Below are 20,700 nucleotides of genomic sequence, written 5' to 3'. Positions count from 1 at the left end.
TCACTGATAAAAATGAAGCCTGTTTAGCATAATAAGCATCAGTTTTCAATCTATTCTTGAGCCCTTGAGTGTTCAGTTATTGTGGATTAGTTACCAATAAACAGATAATTCTTAAAAGTATTCTAAGCTTTTATTTAGCCATGATTTACTACCCTGAGTGCCATAAAATTGAACTGAAAAGCACACACTAGATAAAAGTCAGGACAAATTGGACTTCAAGGATTTGATCTGTAATGCTAGAAAGTCACACTTTGGATGGTTGTGAATAAATAAGTGTTGCTTACAGCAAAACAGAATCCCATTCTCTAACTAATGCAACTGACATTATTTCTGTAGTAGGCACTCAGAGGTACCTTCTGCAACGTGTGGTGTGACCCTAACTCTCACCGAAAATTATGCACATCCCGTTTTCTCACTAGTTTGCAGGAGGCTTTCTGTACCTTGCATGATCACACCTTTCAGTTAATCTGGAAATTCTCTAGAGCATGTCCCATAATCTGAGTTTGGCATACCATCCAGTGCAGTGGGACCCCAGTTTTGATTAGGGCCTCCACACAACACAGCAATACAAAAACATCATTAATAATAATAAACAGTACACATTTGGAATGAAAAGCAAATGAAACATCCAAAAGTCTAAGAAATGCATCATGGACAAAAAATTAATCAATGGAGGTGAACTGGTTTTTTTTCCAAGTGTATTTTCTCTTCAGTAAACTCTGATAAATATCCAGAAGGCGTTTCAAAGCTTGAGCTTCCTAGTGCAAATGAAGGGTAAATGAACTACAATAGACATTTGGGTTGGCTTTATTTTTAATAAGTGGTAGCACATAATCAATTTTTCCTACTAACTCTCTTGAATTTGGAGATAAAATGCAATGTGTATGTACAGTAATTATCATCAGTGAGTATGTCACAGAAGTCCCTTCAAAAACGTGAATAAAGCATTACATCATTTTGTATGATCAGATGTACCAAGAACCATCGTGTGGCTCAGACAGTATCTCATCCTGCACTTTGTTTGTTCTAAAGAGGAGATGACATTTTACAATATTTAAGGCATATGTAAGATTTTGCTCATTAGGACATCAAGAGATTATTTTAAATCGATCAAACCAAACATATCTCAATCCTGCTAAAAATGGAAGATCAATTTATTCCTGAGAGCGGGCTGTGACGATTATAATTAGGTGATCAGGGAAGTGATGTGTGCGCACATGCTCTGGGGGTGTTTGTCAGATGGTGTGAATCTCCTACCCTCTCATCTCAGAAAACATACTCACCTGCATGTAAATGTAATTAGCTTCCATTTCCCACTCCTCTGCAGCAAGGTTTGTAACTCAATGTTTTATAATGTCTCCTGCACCAAGGTCCCACGTGGCAGAAAGAGCTGGTCAGCTTACCTTTGGTGTACTTCCCAGCTGTCTAGCCCATGAGACCACACAGTCCTTGAAGATAATGACATTGCACTGTAGTCAAGGAGTGACCTCTATGCTTTAAAAAGTCTGAAGTGAAAGCACATGGTGGCCTTGCTCACTTCCAACCTGACAGATGTCTCCCCAAGTTGTTACCCAACACACCATTTGTCTCTGAGTCATAAGAGAGAAGGTTTATTTTAGCTACTAAAAGCATGACTATTGTTGAGTGTGGTGGGTTGACCCTAGGTGGATGCCAGGTGCCCACCAAAGCCGCTCTACCACTCCCCTCCTCAGCTGGACAGGGCAGAGAAAACATAAAAGAAGGCTCATGGGTTGAGATAAGGACAGGGATATAAATCACCAATTACTGTCATGGGCAAAACAGACTCGACTTGGGGAAATTAGCTTAATTTATTACCAATGAAATCAGAGTAGGGTAATGAGAAACAAAACCAAATCTGAAAACACCTTCCCCCACCCCTCCCTTCTTCCCAGGCTCAACTTCACTCCCAATTTCTCTACCTCCTCCCCCCAAGCAGTGCAGGGGGACTGGGAATGGGGGTTGCAGTCAGCTCATCACACGTTGTCTCTGCTGCTCCTTCCTCCTCAGGGGGAGGATTCCTCACACTCCTCCCCTGCTCCAGCATGGGGTCCCTCCCACAGGAAACAGTCCTCCATGAACTTCTCCAACGTGAGTCCTTGCCAGGCAGGCAATATGATCATATATACTGCATTTCTACAGAAAACCAGGGAAAAAGAGAACTAAGCTGAACACTGTGCATGTGGTATTCCACGGTCGTGGTTCCTAATAGCAGGAATGGAAAACGGGTTAGGGCAGGTGTAAGAAAAGAGACAGAAATAGAAGATGGGGAAGCTCTAGCAGGCAATAGCTGAAAGAGGCTGAGCTCTGCCTGTCAGTCAGTTTTATTAGCTCTCCTGACAACAGCAACAACAGCATGCAAAGACATAATATTTACAGAGCATAGTCCCCCTTGAACAGATACAAGCATAACCCTGACAGTATGAACTTTATCTATTAAACTGTAATTATGAAAATTCCCTCACCTCACCCTGGTACTGTGAGGATATGGAAGTAAAAGGTTGCGGTTCGCTCAGATACTACGGTATTGGAGACCATATAAATAATTAAGATGGTTAAACCCCTAAGATATACAAGATACTGTCCATCAGCCCAGCTGTGTTCCTCTGCCATTTTTAGGCTGAAACCAGTTAGAAAACATTCTACAGCATGGACAAATATATCAGGGGTTGTTTTCTTTCCTAGCTTCTTGGTAAGCTGCTCAGCATTATGGGATGCTACACCAAGTGGTAGTTAGGGAGGTCTGCTGCATTCAGGCAAGGTAATTACAGAGATGGTTGGAAGACAGCACGATGCCAAGTGGGAGGAAGGCTTCCCTCCAGAAATGGTCTGTCAGCAAAGTCAGGAGGGGATATAATCAGTCATAGCTTGGCTTTACCAACCAAGAATGATCACAGATGTGGCTTTCAGCTTGCTGAATATTTTCTGCCATGTGAATTCGTCAGATTTTTGGCCTGTGCATGAAACTATTTTCTCAGACCTTCTCATATGGTGCTTAGTCTTTTTAGAGAGCACAAGTAGTTTGGTTTACTTAAGTGGTTTTATTCTTCTAATAAAACTTTAGGGGTATTTTTGGTCACTGTCTCTGATTTAGATAACCGTGATCTTATAGACATGGTGGCTAATACGTTCTGATCCTGACTGTATCTACATGCACCTTTCTTTGAAGAAAATGTAGCAGGAGCGGTACCAGCAACAGTGGGAAAAACTACAAGCGTTTTTACTGCTGGCACTTATTTTCACCTAGATGTGTGAAGTTAATTTCTGATGCTGAGAGAGGTTATCAGAAATGGGGAAGGTAGTGACAGTTTATTTCCAGGTGAACAGTATATATTCCTAGCATGAACAATAAAACTGGAATCTGACCATGGCCTGTCTGTAACAAGCTCATAGCAGTTTGGCAAAGCAAGGCGCTAAACATATGCTTAATATAAGCAGCTTAAGGAAATCTCAAGGACAAAGAATGTGTGCTGACAAACCACTTACATTGCAGACACCTCTGTACCTGGGTATAACAAACTTGTGAGATCTATCACTCAAAGCAAGCAAAACATGCACATGTGGGAAGGGGGCTGGTGCCAGGGGCACACCTGGCCTGCAGTCTCCCCCAGGCCCGGCCTCAGCTCCCCCTCACAACACCAGGCCTGCGGGCCAGCGCCGCTGCACGCTCGGGCAGCCCCAGGGCACCGTGCCTGCCCATCCTGCCCACCCTCCATTTTGCTGGTTGGCGGGTGAGGCCCCCGAAGTCCGGGCTGACTGGAAACCACAAAGGCTCTTAGAGTAGTGCCTTCTGGTTTCTTTAGAATCATAGAATCATTTTGCTTGGAAAGGACCTTTAAGATCATCGAGTCCAACCATTAAACTAGCACTGCCTAGTCCACCACTAAACCATGTCCCTAAGCACCACATCCACTCGTCTTCTAAATCCCTCCAGGGATGGTGACTCCACCACTTCCCTGGGCAGCCTGTTCCAATGCTTGACAACCCTTTCAGTGAAGAAATTTTTCCTAATATGCAATCTAAACCTCCCCTGGTGCAACTTGAGGCCATTTCCTCTCCTCCTATCCCTTGTTACCTGGGAGAAGAGACTGACACCCACCTGGATACAACCTCCTTTCAGGTAGTTGGAGACAGCAATATGGTCTCCCCTGATCCTCTTTTTCTCAGCCACTCCTCACAGGACTTGTTCTCCAGACCCTTCACCAGCTTTGTTGCCCTTGTTTGGACTCTCTCCAGCACCTCAATGTCTTTCTTGTAGTGAGGGGCCCAAAAGTGAACGCAGTATTCGTGGTGTGGCCTCACCAGTGCCGAGTACAGGGGAGCGATCACTTCCCTAGCCCCACTGGCCACACTTTGCCGAAGGCCCCCGAGGCGTGAGCTCTCCTTTCGCAAAGGTGCCATCACACGCCGCCGCCCCCCTCCCTTCCTCCCACGCCACAGCTGTGACTGGGGAAGGTGCTGAGCGGTGGCGCCCGCGCAGACCCGCCACCCGCCGCAAACGACCCCACGCCCACCCGCCATGTCCGGCACCCCCCCTGCCAGGCGCAGCCCGCCCCCGCCCCGCCCCCTGCGGGCGGGACCCCCCGCGCCCCGCCCCTCCCCTCTCCCCGCGGACCACGTGGCCCGGGCGCTGCAGCGCCGCTGCGCAGGCGCTGTGCCCGCTCCCCCTGCCCGGCCGAGGCTGGAGCTCTGGATCAAAATGGCGGCGGCCGGAGCAGAGCCGGGAGGGAGCGGGCGGTGCTGAGCGGGGAGGATGGCGGCGGCGAGTGGCTGCCAGAGGTGAGGCGCCACGGGGGGCTGCGCGGTGAGCGTGGGCTGGGAGGGGGGGGCCGGGCTCGGTGTCACGGCCGCAGAGGGGAGGGGGCGAGGCCACCGACGCCCCCGCGGCGGGGTTCCCTGAGCTGGGGCCGGGTGCGCGCCCCGCCGGGCTGACGGTGCCCCGCGCCGGCTGCGGGCAGGCTCCTCCCGCCTCCGCCTCGTCACTCCCAGCCCGCAGATCCGCCGCCGGGCTACGGCGGGGCTAGGGTGCGGGCCCCCGCCGCCCCACGAGGCCTCCCGCCGCGGGGAGCGGCCCTTCTTCTCGTGTCGCTCCCGGGAGCGGGCGGGCCCAGCCCGCAGGGGTCCCCGGTCCGGAGCGCCGGCCGCTGCCTCGCCTCTGCCTCTTTTCGCCGTGGGTTCCTGCCTTAACGCCCCCTCCCCTGCGGAGCACTCCCCGCCCGCCTGCCTGCCCGGGGCGGAGTGGCCCTCCGGCGGCCCGGGCGCCTCTCCCCGCGGAGCCCTCGGGGGGGTTGTTGGAGTCACCTCATGCAGGAGCTGGTGCGGGGCTTGCGTTCGCGCTGCGGTGCTGCCCTTGCGTCCGGCGGGTGCGAGAGCGACCGCACTCGCTCGCTGTGGGCTGCGGGGTCCCCGTGGTGAGCCCGGACGTTCAGCCCGTCCCTCGGCAGCCCCTGTGGCCTGGAGATCGCTGCCGCCCTGGGATGTGGGGCTTCGGCTTGCTTCTCTCCGTAGACTTGTTACCGTGGTGTTCCTGGAGAAACTTGGAGAGCTTTGTAGGTGAGGTACGTACTTGTGCCTCTGGAATATTCCTGCTGCCCGTGGGATAGTGCTTTGCTGTTGGTTCGTGCTTCTACTTGCTCTCCCCTGCCATCCCATTTTAGGCTGTGGGGTGAAAGATGACACACGTGTCAAGTGCTGACATAAAACATGCTAGCGACATAATAAAATACGTGTTGATACAATGATACTTTTTTTGTGTGAGAATCTCTTGAGGCTTTGTTCCAAATCAGTGTAACATAATACACAAATCTGAAGTGTTTGGCAGATATTCCACTGGGATGTAGTCACCTCAGGTTTTACCACAAATTGCATGCTCTGTTTTCACTTAGGAATGGAGAAAATAAAAATAGAAACTCGGATACAAAATTTTTAGTGCTCATAACTTTTTTTGAGGCACTGAGAAGCTTGATGAGTTAAAGCTTTACCCTCTGTCTGAAAGATGTTAGATAAGAGGATTAGTTTTCTAAGATTCTCCTTTATTGTTTCAAGTGTAAACCACGGACCACTATCATCCTGGTTCTGTATTAGTATGCTTCTTTACTCGGGGAGGGGAATTCCTTTTTAGATCCAGTGAGTTTAGATCCCTCTCTATTTTGACCTTTTGCTTGAGAACTCAAGAAAAATAATTCTTCCTCCTTTCTCCCCTCCTCCACTCGTCGACTAAGAGTTTGCTGCCAATGTAACAAAATTAATCTACAGAGGTTATTTTTGAGGATATGGAATAAGTGTCTTTTATTTAGTAATGTACAGACTCTGTGGACTGTGGCGTTCTAAAGACAAGGTCTGAGTGCTTGTTTTGTAGAATATGTGGATGAAGATAATGTACTGGAAAGGTATGGCTTGCGATGTTTTCTTCGTTCTTGGAATAATTTAATTCTAACTAGCCTTAGTTGATGGACCGAAGCATAATCGAGCCATTTAAGAACATGCTGCTTTGCTGCATCAAATAATGTTCTGTAAACATTACTTTCTGTTCATGCTTATATGTAAACCTGTCTTGGCAAATAAAGCTTGTCTCTTAAGTTACAACATGAAGCTGCTGATTGCTCTCTCTTTTTTTTTTTTTTTATTATGATTTAAAGTTAGACTTGCGTAGTTGGACTACATACAGGTAAGCTTGGGAAGAGAGTTCAGTATTTTGTGTAGACTGTACCGCCAGTGTTTGTTTCTGTTCATTGGAGGTGAAAAAAGCTATTGAATCCGTTTTATTTCCAGTCAGCTGCACTAAGCGTTGTTTTACTTGCTTTCAAACTTTAGCCAATATCTAAATGGGTTTGACATTCTAATCTAATTTTGTATATTTAAACATACAAGGATCACAGACACGAGTCATCTTGGCTCGCTTTCTGTGGCATTGTTGTAATTGCTGGCTTTTTTGGAATCCTTGCTTCTTACTAATGTAAGTGAATTTTCTTCATATGTCCAGATTCCCTTGCTGAGTCATAGATACAGTAGTGGTGTAATGCTTATAGCTGGCATTGACTGATTTGCAGAGAGTCATACATGAAAGAACAGAATTATTTTTATAAGCTCTCCTGGAAGACTTGCATGGACTTGTCATAGTGATTTTTTTTTTTTAATTTTTTTTTTCCCCTCTTGGTTTTTCAAGCTTGTCTGAGAAGCTCAAAACTTTGTGTTGTGAAGGTATGTTGCTTGTTCTTAGATTATAGTAGAATGTGCTGTCTTTGCAGCCAGCTGTTTAATTTAGTAGGGCTGTCAGAGTTTGATGAATAGACTAACAAAATACTGAGTCTTCATTTTGAAAGCGGCCTTTCAAGTTGCTGCATGCATGATGTCACATTCACAGCTGTCACTGACAATTAACCTAGAGGCTTGTAGGGGATGAATTCTAGGCTTGGACAATAACTTCCTCCATCCTGCTTTGCAGGCTGCATTGGTGTTATGGTATCTTGTGGTCCTGCACGTGGCCATAGGAGGAGATGTGACACTAGCCCTGCCCCTCCTGCCACCTTGATGCTAGTTTGGTCTTGATATGCCAGAGCATATGCAAGAAAAGGGGAATGTGTTCTGATGTCTTGGCTGCACAGTGATGACCAAGATAGTTGTGGCTGGCTGCCTTGTCTCCGAAAGGTGTTGGAACGAGTCCAGAGGAGGGCGACCAAGCTGGTGAAGGCTCTGGAGTGTATGACATATGAGGAACGGCTGAGGGAGCTGGGATTGTTCAGCCTGGAGAAGAGGAGGCTCAGAGGTGACCTTATTGCAGTCTACAACTACCTGAAGGGAGGTTGTAGTGGAGTGGGAGTCAGCCTCTTCTCCCAGGCAACTAGCGATAGGATGAGAGGACATAGCCTCAAGCTTTGCCAGGGGAGGTTCAGGTTGGACATTGGGAAGAATTTCTTCTCAGAAAGGGTCATTAGACATTGGAAGGGGCTGCCCAGGGAGGTGGTGGAGTCACCATCTCTGGATGTGTTTAAGAAAAGACTGGACATGGCACTTAGTGCCATGGTCTAGTTGACGTGGTGGTGTCAGGGCAATGGTTGGACTTGATCCCAGAGGTCTCTTCCAACCTGATTGATTCTGTGAAAGTAAGATGCATCAAAACAACCTATGGGTATCTCACGTGGACTGTGTGTAGTTCACATTAATCAAACAAAAGATGTATAGATAAAATGTGAGATTACTCTTAAGAAGAAATAACCATATTCTTAATAACAATAATGAGAATCTGAGTGCTCTTATGGCAAATCCTGTTACAAAACTGCTAGTTTCAGTATTAATTCTAAATTTTCTTTTTGTTTTTTTTTTTTTTTCTGAACATATTTACATGAGTATTGATTTCTGTTACCAGATCAAGGGCTTGTACCATTTTTTCCACACTTCTGAAAAACTGATACACAAACCTCATTGTGCATACAGTGGAGACTGGGAGTCCTAGTTCAGATATGAGTGTTAGATGAGCTTCCAGTGAGTCACGTAGTTATTGATCTGTTTCATTACCCAGGTTCTTTGAAGAATAAGGGTTGTCAATGTATCTTCAAAACTGTCGACGGAAGCTATTGTGGATTTTTGAAATGTTCTTAAATATGCTGGCTTACCAGTATGCCTGAACTATAACAAGAAGGGACTGTAGATGCAAAGTTTGATGCTAGTCTTGCATTTTGTGCCTATCTAGCCTGTCCTGCATGTCTCCCAAGAAGGATGCCAGTTCTAATGATGTCTTTTGTATAATGAATGGATGCTAGGAGGTCTGAAATCCTTGCGTGTTTTATGTAGAAACAGTTAAAGTTGTGTGCTGGGGAGAGTAGAAATGGGCAAGAGGAAAAATGGATAGGAAGGAGCTGAATATCAATGATGGCATATGCAACACGTTTCATACCTTGCTGTCTGAAGTTCTGTTAAGTTTTAGCATTTTGCTTTCATCTTATTCTGTCTGTGGTGTTTTATTTTCCAGTGTTCAAGCAAAGAGATCCATGTCAGAGGTTCACCTGAAACTAAAGGGGATCTGAAGTCTCTCATCTCTCTGTCCTTGGGACTATGGCTGATAGCTTTCTTGCTTTATAAGGATGCACGTGAGGTTCTGGATAGATGCTTAGTGGCAAAATTAGCTTAAACACTTGCAGTCCACAGCTGCTTTTTCCAGCTTCGTGCACAGTCCCCTCAGCTATGTTGGTAGAGCTCTTTACATGGCTTCACTCTGAAGCACTGCAGGAAACCGATCTGTCTGAAAAATAAACCACTAAAACACAAAATAACCTCAATCTGGGTCATCACATTGCTATGGAAAGTTTGTCTGCTGGCACAGTGTAGAGGCAAGGTCAGGTAGGTAAAGGGGATCTGGGGGTGGCACTGTGTTGCCTCAAGTGTATTGGATTAAAGTACATACATAACTATATACTTAGTTAAATTTAAATCTGTTTTGATTGCTCCATTTGGTGTAAGTGTTGTGCAGCGTTACACCAAACACTACTGAATGTGTACTTTGACAACTGGTGGGCTTGCAAACAAGTGTTCAGCCTGTTGAGGATTTTCTGTCATCAGTGAGTTTCAACTATTTCTCTAAATGAAAAATAGGAATTACCGTGTTATACCAGAGTGCTAAAACATGCAAAAAACCTTAACAGCAGTCAAAACTAATTAAGAAGAAACTTTCAATAAGGTGTGGGAGTGTAACATTTGAGGGTAACATCTTCCTAAATCATTTTCTAAGTTTCAGAACTATCTTCTGGAGATCTTGCTTTTTTTTTTTTTTGAATGTGACATTCTAACACTAGCTGTTATCTGTATAAATGTCTGATCACTTTGGAAATCCTATTTGATCTTTGTCCTCAAATCTTATCTGAATTCAGTGTATGTTCTATATGACACTCAAACTTCATTGTATGTTCAGTTCTTCCTGTATTAGAAAGACTGGATATTTTTTCTGCCCATCTTTGCTTTTCTTACCTATCATATCCTGTTTCCAGTCCACTATAGTAAATTGTAAAGGGTAGAATTTAATTTTTTAAAATCTCTCTTAAAGAATCTCTTTCTAGTGCTGCTGTTACTGCCATTCCACATCTTCTTAAAGAACCTTTTTATTTCTACTCTGTCCTCTTTGATACAATCCCTAACATTCTGTGATTCTGTGATTATTTCAGCATGCTAACTTGCAGCTTTTAAGATGAATTTCTTCTTCCTGGCATTCTTCATCACTTCAAATCTTCAGTGTTATCTAGTGGGAAGTGCTTTAGAGAGAGATCAAACTAGTTAATGGTATATAAGATTCCTTTCTAATTTGGAAGTATTGTCCAAGATCTGTTAAAACTCTGTTTAGGGGTAACTGTCAAGCCATCTTACACTTCTACTGATAGTAATGATGGCTAAACTCAAAGGAGTTGGTTGAAACAGCAATGTAATAAATGACTGCTGCTTGGTCTTTTAGTTGGGTGTGTTAATTTTGTGACCCAGTACTTGTAGAGGCTCTGTGTGATCAGTAGAGCTGCAAAATGTGTCTGTGTGTGCTCGCGTGCCTATCTTAGAAGAGAAGCCTGTTCTTTCTTAAATAGTCCAGCGCTGCAATTTGAATCAAGGTTTGGAATACAAAGAACAAGAATACCAAAGTCTTGTGAAGGCATCAAACTTTAGTAAAATTATACCTATTTATATGCAAATCAAAATATTTTTTGAGTGACCAAGTAGATCACATTGCGTTAGTGAGAAATTCGAATGCTGCTTTGCTTATCTGCTACCCCAGATCTCTGTACTGCAATGAAGTATGTAAAACACTTCTGTGATGGTTAGGTTATTCTAATTGCTTTAAAAATGATCAATATGAGTGACAGAAGTTCCTTTTCATACTTTCTGCTGACCCCAATATTGGAAGCGCTGCTTGAGAGCTGACTAAAAAGCCTTCTAAAATAACAAATCCAATCAGAATGCAATGAGACAATATTTTCTGGACTTGTGCTGCCTTATTCTTTCAGCTTTTTTGATCTTCTCCTGCTTTAGCTTTGTTCTCTTGATGACTCTTGATGTAAAGGAGGGGGGTAAACAGTTCCTTTACTGTTGGAACTGAGGAACTGGGTTTACTGTGGATTTGGTGGTCTTTGATTTCGTCTAGGAAGATGCAAGTCCTGTTTAAAGCCTTTCTGCTGCTGTGATAATTATAATGCTCATCCATGTAAATTCTTTAGTGTTTAATGTGAGTTTGTGCTGAAGTACTTTGTACGAGTGGAGGCATTTAGAGGTTTTCTCGTGTGTACCCAAATGTCTGTTTCTTAAAATACAAAGGTTAACAACCTCTGAAGCTGCTTGTGATATTTAACTGAATGACCAGATGATTTCATCTTGGGGAATGGAGGAGTGTAGTGCATGTACATAGTGGAATTTTTTATTATCCAATAAAAAAAAAACCAAACAAACAAACAATCACAGACTGATCAGCATGGGAATACATTAAAGGCTGATGTCCTGTGCCTTGGCTCGTCCTGTAATGGGCATCTCAATTTCAGATGTCTCGAGAGGTGAAATGAAATACATATAAAATCTCTAGAACGCAGGCAGAGAATAGCACGTTAATAGGTTCATGGATTTCTTTAAAGTCATTCTAGTAGTGACTGCAGCTCAGTGAAATACTATCGAGTTGCTTATGCTGACATTTTAAGTTGAAGATACCTTTGTCAGTCTGTAGTGAGGTACTTCTAGGAAGTTTTTGAAATGCGGTGTTTATTGTACTTCAGACACTGGCAGGGTAGAAGAATGCTGAGTTGACAAAATGCACACTCAGACAGGAAGTGTTTGTTATTCAGTGTGGCGATGGCCTTGATACTGAAGGAGGAAGAATCTAAACTGTGTCAGTACTTTTCAGCTCCTGAGAGGCAACAGTTGTTATTGGTGAGCTGGATATAAGCACTGTAATTCCTACAAAGGAATATATGTAACAGCATGAGGAGTTGCTAGTCAGTGTCATTGTGTCTCTCCACCTTCCCAATATACTAAGTATATCCATCTCCTCTGCAGTTTATTTTCATGAGTGATTTGGGGATTTAGCTTATCTGAATTTTGGATAAGAATGTGCGTTTACTGCCTCAGTTTCTCAAATCCCAACTTGACTGACTTTTTTTTTTTTTTTTTTTTGTATAGCCAAAGGTAGTATTTAAGATAATTTTCTGTCTCTTTTTTTTTTTTTTTTTTTTTAAATAAAAAGATACCCTCTTTGGATCAGAGAGTACCTCCCGCTTCTTACTTGGTCATTAAAATCTCTGTAGGGTTTAGTCCTTTATTAAACACTTCTGAAAATGTACATTTGGACTTGAAATACCAAAGTATCATTCTAGCATAGTAAGGTTGTCATACAGTGTACGATATCCCCTCTGTAATAGTACTTTGTAGTTCTAGACACAAACCTGAAGACTTGGTAACCCCTGGTAAGGTGACTCTTTTATGCATTTCTGCACTTAATCAAAGCTGCTTGTCTTCAACTGCATTTAGCCAAGATCTTTGATGCTGTAACCTGGACATTTACTATTTGAAGTTAGTTTTCAGGCTTAAATTATAAGGCTTCTGAAAATGGCATTACTCAGAAGTACAGGCCTAAAGCAAACTTTGCAAAAGATCTGTCCATGCTACTCAGGGCTTTTCTATTTTAAGGAAAATAAAATTAGTTTTGTCTTACTGTAAGTTTCTCAAGACATTTTAGTTTCTCTGCTGAGAATATCAAAAGTATTTTGTTACTGCGTAGTTCCTCAGTTGATTATTGGCTCAAAATTTGCTACTTTGGATTAACAGACTTGTGCTGATCAAGATATTTCCCCACCACCATTTTAGGGATCTACTTCCCTTTCTCCTTCTTCCCTTCTCCCTCCATTCTGTTTTTAGCTACCAATTTATTATTCTGGAAAGTTAAATTAGAAAATGTCACATTTTGTGACTGGGTGTTACCTCCGTCAAGGCTGGATTGTGTTAAGCACTAGCGATCTTCATCAGTAATGAGAATGCTTGTTTAAACATCTTGTGAATCTGAGTTTCATCCTTGTTTTAAATTTGGAAGGTAATGAAACTTGCCTGCCTTTCCACATATACAAGATTAACTTGTTTCCTTTAAGTTAAAATTAACCTTTTATTTTTGTTAATCTGAAAACTGATCCAGCTAAAAACTGTTCTTCATTGAATATGAATGTGCAAGTAGAGAATGGAGAGCTGAGTGGGAACAATCATCTGGGTAGACAGAGGAGTGAGATTGCTTTTTTGCTGGCAGTGTTGACTTTTTTCCATATATTGATGAACTTCTTAAATAATGGAAGAATCAAAGAAGGTTTGGTAAGTATAGCATACACTGGCAAAGGCTTCCCGTTCTGCCTTTCGCACTTGCTTTGAGTGTGAAAGAGTAGTAGTATCAAGGACAGTTGTGGATAAGAGAGAAAGATGGACAAAATTTAGTCCAAAATGAGATTAAGAGCAATGGGTTGCTTTAATGGAGTATCTCCTGTAATTAGTGTGATCCAGCAAACTTTCCTTCTGAAACTTTTCTTTGGTTTCTTTGAAAAATCTATTTTTTCCGATGTTCTGGGGCAGCTGAAAAGCTTTGGATCTTGTGGAGGGAGAGGGAAGAGTTAAGGCATATCATCAGTCTGCTCAAAGGGCAGATTTGCTTTAGGAAATAGTTAAACAAAAAAACCATCCCACAAGCTCTCATAACGTCATTCTTAAAAAGTCTGCCTACATGAGGTATGTGTGGATATTGCTGAATTAGTTAAATGTGTGTAAATGATTATGCATCTGTTTTTAGGAACATGTTATGTCCACGTGTGCGACGCTCCTTTGACTGTTCTGTAGAACTTGCGTGTTTGTGTTACAGGGCAAAAAATGAACGCTTTAGAAGTGCAGAGAGAGCTTGTTGCAGGAAATCTGGAAGACATAACTTCCTTTTCTTGCCAAGGGGAAAATGTAAACAAAGCTCCAACTTAATTGTAGACTAACTACTAGACTGGTTTTCTGACTAAGCCTTTCCTTCCTTAATTGATTGCTCTTATCATTGAGAAAGTACATTTTCTGTTTCATTTGAAATGGATTTCTGTAGTTTTGGGGAGGACACACCTCAGAGTTTGAGTGTTTATTTCTTGCTACGCTTGCACGGAATCTAGATGTAAGTATTACTGAAGGTAACTACTGAAGCTAAAGTTACTGGTGTAACTTTAGAGGGTTCTAATAGTTTGTGGAAGTATCTGAAGTTTGCTTGTGAGGGGGGAAGCTTTGCAATACTAGTGTATTTTACTACTGTACATGCTCTCATGTGCATGTACTAAAATATCCATCTTCAAAACGGCTGAAATCTTTGAAGTGTATGGCATAGAAAGATTTCTTGGCATCAGATGTTATATAAATGTTACTTGTTGAAGTCAGTGTGGCTCTTAAAATTTTCCGCTGAAGCTAACAAATTTAAATTGACCGTACCGAAAACCCCAACCAAAGGAGAAATCTTTTAGATGTGCAAGCTTTTAAATAACTGTTAAAATATTCGTATATACAGAGATAGCTGATTTATACAAACAGGCATAAGATAACCATGTTAGTTGGGTTTTTGTGTGTTAAAAACATCTAAATAAAAGGAAAACAGCCTGTGGGTTTGACCAGGAATTTCAGACTTGCTCAGGGTGGCAGCAGTCCATAACCAGTTTACAAGCTCTCGAATGAGTCAATTGCTGTATAAATACTGTGCACGATGACTTTTCCAGTTTGGCTTTGTATTGCTGCCTGCTTCAGTGAGCAGGGTAGACCTGGGAGTGACTATGGATGTTAGGAGACAAGGGGAAAAGGTAGAGTGTCAGCACTGAAAGCTGAGCCTCAGAAACAGCGGCTGCAAAGGAGGACTCTGTGTGCCTGAGGCCGGGCTAGTGACTTGTTGAGGCTGAGCCGGAGCTCCCAGAGAACGAAAAGGATGACTACAAGGGTATAGTTTTGTGGAGTCGTGAGGCAGTTTAATAGTAATACTCTGCTCTTCATATTGACAGCTGTGAGTTCCTGGTCCAGTTGTAGCTGACTGTCAGACCAACCTGCAAGAACTCCCTTTTTGCTGTCTGTTACCTGTCACCCCCTCCAGCAGCGGGGTGATGTATCAGCCATCTGAAATGACTTGTTCTGTGATCACATAATCTCTGTATGTAGTGTGAGGGGAAGCAGGAGGTGTGGCTGGAGCAGCAGAGTGAGGAGAAGGTACAGCTCCTGTTGTTTTGACTTCAGTGGTAGTGTCAGATCACCCCGATATACCTGTGAAGAACTGACAGGCAGGGAGTCCTGCACCCACAGTTAGCTTCTCCCCATCGGGGGAGGAATTTGCTGGATTGAGGGGAATACATTAGAATGCTCATAGGCTTGGCTTTGTATTCTTTCCCTATGTGACTAATACCTAGATGCATGTATTCTGTCACTGCGAATTTAAAATCTTCCAAGCCTTCAAAAAAGCAACCACCCGCATGGGCCTTTTTAGTAGTAATGGCTGCTATCTGGAGGGTTGTTAACCAAGGCCTACCTGAAGGGAGGAACAAACTGCACAAATACGGAGCCAAAAAAGAAACAGCAGTTCAGCTGGCTAGATACAGTGAGCACTGCTGTGGTGAATCCTAGTGGTAGTTACTGCTGTGTAAATCGCCTGTTTCTGCTAGGACTGCACTTGCTTTGCAGACAATTTGAAGGTAATCTTTTTCTCACTCTCAGTTTTTAAGAGCTATGTAGGAGAAATAGCATATTGCAAGAATCATCTTGTAGCTAGTGACTTACATTAAGATGTTTACATTGAAGATGGTAGTTGACTGAATGAAGCTAAAGGCAGTGCTGTACTTAAGGGCAAGGCTGTTGCAGCCACACAAGAGGATCAGCTGAAAACAAACGTGGTCCAGTCAGGTCCCTGAGAGGACTTATGTGGCTTCCCAAATGTCTGCTAGAATAAAAGGGGACAGCTCTGCTGTAGGAATGAGTGCATGGGACTGAGAATGTTTATTTTTTTGAAGGCTAGTATTAGTCAAACTGCATGTTGTGTTTGATTGTGGGGAGCAAGCAGCCTTTTCTTGCTGTCCTTCCCTCCTCTGGTGACACTCCTTGGGTCATTCGGTAAACTGGTGCAGGGAGCTAATTACACTGGAGAGAAAAATCCTGCAGAGAGGATACCCTGATTTGGTTGCTGACATGATGGAGAAGCTTTGGGAAGATGGTGGTAGTAGCTGAGGTGAGCACTGCTGCTCAAGAAACACGTGTAGAACCACAGTGTGGGTGAACCAACCTGCTTTTGAATACACCAAATAATGCGTTTTGAATCCAGATTGGAACTGTGTTTTAGTTGGATCCAAGACTTGTCGTGGCTTGTGACTATAATTGTAGAAACTCTATTTAAACTGTAGCTGAAATGCATCAAGTTTTGCTGTGACTTATGCTTTCTTGAATGAGGAAAATCAATATTTCTTTACTAAAATTCCTGATGTCTCATGAAATGGACTGGACTAGATTACCTTTTGAGTTCTTTACCACACCTTTCTGTGTTCCACCTTCCAATTTTTCTGTTCTAAACAGGTGAATCCATTAGTCTTAAATGTATAAGAGATGATGCTAGCAACTGATACTTCAAACTTCAGTCATATCAAAGAGAAAAGGCTGCATAGATGAAGTGTGTTGTTGTGTGATGGCAAAAGGATCCATGGAAAAAGAAAGGTTATATATTAAGGAGGGGACTGTAGTGAAAATTGTTTTGAATATATGGCAATATTGGTAATAGCTTTTTTTTTTTAGCCACAGGCAGAGGTTTTCAGTGGAATTAGATGAGATGTGTGTTGTTCTATCACCAAGCATCTCAGAAACTTGTGCAGAAAGGAAGAGGATTATACAGAAACACTGAAGTAATGAGGAATGATTTCTGTAATGGTTCCAAGCAACAGAAATACCACAAGATGATGTTTTTATTGACACAGTGACTGGCTGGCAGGATGAGGAGTTGATTGCAGCCAAAATAAGATGATAGAGGTAATCAGTAAATTGATTTATGAATAGAGTTCACCCATGTGGGAAGGGTGATCAGTGCTTAGGTCCAAGATTTTTAGTCTGCTTTGACACTGGGATGCTGGAGCTGTTGTTGGGAAAACCCCAAGCAGTGTCATCACCAGAGACTACTACTGTTCCTCTTAAGGCTGTGGAAGTTAGTACGGGAACTAAAACTGTGTGGTCAAAAGGATGCTTATTTGAAGGTGAATTGAAAAGAGCAAGTTGTAAGAGAGGACAGGTGCTGCTTACTTAGTGTAGATACAGAGCATAGTGTCTGGGATTGCCTTATTAATAACTTTAATATACTCTCAGAGGAAACATGTTCTGAGAGGAAGTGTGGTGAATGTAACTGTGCAGTGAATTTAGAAGCACTATTGTGTACAGGAAGCTCACAGATGCTCATTCAGAGTAAATGGCTTTATGTGAAATAATTGAGCCTGGAGAAAAGGGAAAATGTCTCCAGTACAAGGAGACTGTAGAGTATACCCCACTGAGGTGGTACTTGATGTGAGAAGGCAGCAGTGCTAAAATCCAGAGATGGATCTTCCATATGGTTGGGTTTTGAGCCAAGATTTGCCTGTTTTAGTAGACTTGCTAATTGAAAACAGCATCTTGTGTTGTGGTTGGGTCACAGCTCGAGCAAGAGGAGGAATTCCCTTTCTCAATGAAACAGGCATCTTTGGGGGGCACTCTCAAAGGAAACAGAATAAAATCATATGAATTGTGAAAACTGCAGAGAGGAAAGACTACCTGCCCTCCTCCACAAAAAGCACCAATCCTGTTGACAGATAAGAGGTACCTGAATAGGAAGCCTATGAAATATGCTGTTTAAAGGTGGGACAGCTTCATGTGGAGAATTCTTACTTTTGCTTCACTGCTGCCTCTTCCATGGAGGAAGAAAGGAGCAGATGACTGAGGATACTGCCGCAGTAAAGGGCGGGCAGTGTGTGGAGACAGAGAGAGGACAGTGGTCTTACCAGGCTGGTATTCAGTCCCGCTATCTGAAACTGAGCTTATCTGAAATTTGGCTGAGTTAAGTTGCTGCCTGGCAAGACAATTGAGTCTTGTCCAGAACTTTGGTAGAGAGAAAAAAGCAGACTACTTTAAAAGAAGTCTGATCCTTTTTTGGAGGTACTTTTCAGATAATTTGGAGGTTCCTTTTTCTGTCTTAACCAACTGATGTGTTCACATATTTATTATGCCAAAGAAGATTTGCCTTTCTTAAAAAACAAAAGCATGTTTTTGTGTGCTCAGAAGAGGCCTTTTGAAAAACCTTTAGACTCTTCAAAACGAGCATGTCAGAATATCTTGCAATTATTCTATATTGGCTAAAATGAATTATTCTTATTTTCCCTGTAAACAGATGTGTTCATACCTAATTACTGTGTTCAGTGATATTGATAACGATTTGGTGGATAGGATTTCTCTGATTTTCTTACAAAGTAGGTTTAATGATGTTTTGTGTCTGAATCAGATAACGTTCTTTTCAAGTGAACTTCTAAAAAATGGAAAGTCATTGAAGACTACATGCTGTCATTTTACTTCAAGAGAGTCCTACAGGGCAATAAGTGAGTTCTCGCTGATTTTGCTGAAAGAAGTGTTTTGAATTCAACTTCAGGAAGATTAGTTAAGTCTTTCATGTGAATATCATCAGTCAGAGTAGACTTTGGGTAAATTAGTGGGTGTTTGCAACCAGCTGGAAGGATCAGTGATGTACAGAGATGAAGATTCATTTGCTAGTATATGAAAACATTTAAGTTGCTTGGGAGGAACTTCCTATTCTATGCAGGATTGTACTGCTGTAGTTCAGTTAGTCTGTGTGTACTTTGTGCATTTGGGTTTTTCTTTTTTTTAATTAGGTGCTGGAACTTTATTGTAGTTAGGGGAACATAAATATGTTGATGTCGCATGCTTCCGCAGTGCTGTTAGTGACTTGACCTGTTGCTCCCTCCTGGTGATGTTACTTAATTGCTTCTAGGATGTGACACGTTTACATCATACTCTGAATCGCTTTGCTGATCTTCAAAAATCCTGCTTTGAAAGCTATTTGCAAAGCCAGAATTGAAAAGAGGGTGTTTTCCTATACTTTTTGTGTCTTTTTAACTGCCAGAATGCTTCTCAAATGTTTTCATTTTCTGAAGTGTACTTATCTTCAAGACTATGCATTTTTATCCTCTATTTGAATATAGTTCTTTTAATTTTCCCTCTGATTCCTCAGAGGACATGTTGAAAATTGGTACAGGTTATTTGTTTTTCCTCCTAAAACTCAGTCCTATGTTTCTCAACAAATCTAGAAATAAAAAGCCAGGGGTACTGTGGGGTTTTTACCGCCTCCACTTTAAAAACCTTCTTAATGGAGAAGTGTACTACTTCATGAAAAAGAAAGTGCTTTAAAACTCATGCCTAACTAAGAAAGAGTTCTTTGTGATAGCTGGAACACATGATTCTCAGCAAAGCACTAAGCAATGCAGTCACTTTCGTAATCTAGTTGTATCTGCTTTTTCTTGCCCTCTTGTGCCTGTAACTGCTGATGAGGCTTAAGTTCTGGTATTTTGCTTATTGGATTTTCTTTCTTTCCAATGCAGTAGATCATGAAATAACACAGATTCATAAACCCAGATCATGAAGAACATTACCTGTTCCCCATTTTTGTACAGTACTGATCCAAACCAGAACCGTTCAGCTGTACCAGCTACATCTCACTATTGTATCATCCAGATAATTTTGACTAATGATAAAGGTTGATTGCCTAACTGGATTTAAAAAAAGAGTCAAATAGGCTTTGTGTGGATTTACATGTCAGGCTATATATCATCTGGTCCTTCAAGATTTCAGTTGTTTCCTTTGAATAAAGAATTACTTACCAATTACACAATTTCTTTAAGATACGCTATCCCATATGCATTCAGTCCTTTAGCGTGAATGCTGTCGAGATTGGAGACTTCTAGCCTCAGCAAAATCTGTGAGTATGCCAGTGCCTCTCTTGAGTGACCTGTCCATGGAGTAAGAGGAGGGTCAGGACAGGTAGTATTCAGTTCCTGTCAGCTCCTCTTCCTTGGAGAACCATCCCCCCCTCTCAGTATGATAGTCAGAAAATGAGGTAGGTGGTAAGTGCACAACTGAACAAACAGTTGGAACTCCAACCACAAGCAACTTTTGCTTCATTTTTAAGTGCTTGTCCCCTTGGATGTTGCTGGTTGGTAATTGCAGTAGTGATACTGCATAACAACCAGCGTGGCCAGGGCTGGATTTGGAGACTCCCCAGTGGATGGGAGCTGTAGAACCGTTCTGCTGAACGTGGGATTGTTCCTGAATTCCTCTGTGATGGCTCAGGGCTCTGTATTGGTCACCAGACCACTGCTCTGCTGGAGGGAGGTTTGGGTTGTTAAGGCAAGCTGGTGGGATGTACCTTGGGGACAATGGCAGGGGTCCATTCTCACAAGTTCTTTCTCTTTTGGTTGTTTATCTACCTAATCTCTATGAAAATAGGTTTATCCTTGCCAAAATTTGGTTGAAGTATTTCCTTACTGCGGTTACACTTTTAGAAGTTGATTTTTTTAATTTTTTCTTCCCTCTAAATGTACCAGTTTACTGCTGGATGTTGTCATCTCATCTTGCATTACAGTTCCACTTCCTCGTTACTTGAAAGGAACTGTTGGG

At 42.5% G+C, this 20,700-nt stretch overlaps 1 protein-coding gene across 2 annotated transcripts in view; it reads left to right on the top strand.

The window, feature by feature from the left end:
- Window positions 1-4,693: 4,693 nt before the first annotated feature.
- Window positions 4,694-20,700, top strand: part of BTBD7 (BTB domain containing 7) — a 59,060-nt gene continuing 43,053 nt past the window's right edge. For both annotated transcript variants that reach the window (XM_068399084.1, XM_068399083.1), the window contains exon 1: window positions 4,694-4,797. The gene's annotated coding sequence lies outside the window, so the exon portion shown is untranslated. The remainder of the gene's footprint in view (window positions 4,798-20,700) is intronic.

Source organism: Nyctibius grandis, chromosome 4 (genome assembly GCF_013368605.1).
Source record: "Nyctibius grandis isolate bNycGra1 chromosome 4, bNycGra1.pri, whole genome shotgun sequence".
NCBI classification, from domain to species: domain Eukaryota; kingdom Metazoa; phylum Chordata; class Aves; order Nyctibiiformes; family Nyctibiidae; genus Nyctibius; species Nyctibius grandis.
This window is presented reverse-complemented; position numbering and strand designations above follow the sequence as displayed.